We start from the raw sequence: 474 nt of genomic DNA, 5'->3' as shown, positions 1-474 counted from the left end.
CAGCCAGTAAGTTTGTGGAGTAATTACTATACTTAAATAATCAACATTTTTAGTCTCTATACAACAACTGTGCTTTGGGCTTCCTCTTGTGGAATTCATTTACAGGGATTTCACTGGATCTTTGATTGTGCCTTTATAGAACCACAGAGTGGGTCAGGTTGGGAGGGACCACAATGGGTCATCCTGGCCAACATCCCTGCTCAAGGGTTGTCCTAGGGCACATTGCATGGAATTGTGTTCAGATGGTTCTGGAATGTCTCCAGCGAGGGATATTCCACATCTCCACAGCCACTCTGGGCAGCCAGCACAGCAACGAAGTTCTTGCTCACACTCCTGTGTTTACAACACAGTCAGTAAAAAACCAGCCACCTCAATCCATTGCCTTTAAACATCAAGTCCTTATTCTTGCAGAGTGAAGAATTTCCACTGCTTTTGGAGGAATGGACAAACATAATGGTTACCACAAGATCATGT

Source organism: Geospiza fortis, unplaced genomic scaffold (genome assembly GCF_000277835.1).
Source record: "Geospiza fortis unplaced genomic scaffold, GeoFor_1.0 scaffold182, whole genome shotgun sequence".
In the NCBI taxonomy this organism is placed as follows: domain Eukaryota; kingdom Metazoa; phylum Chordata; class Aves; order Passeriformes; family Thraupidae; genus Geospiza; species Geospiza fortis.
Note: the sequence above shows the minus strand (reverse complement) of the source record.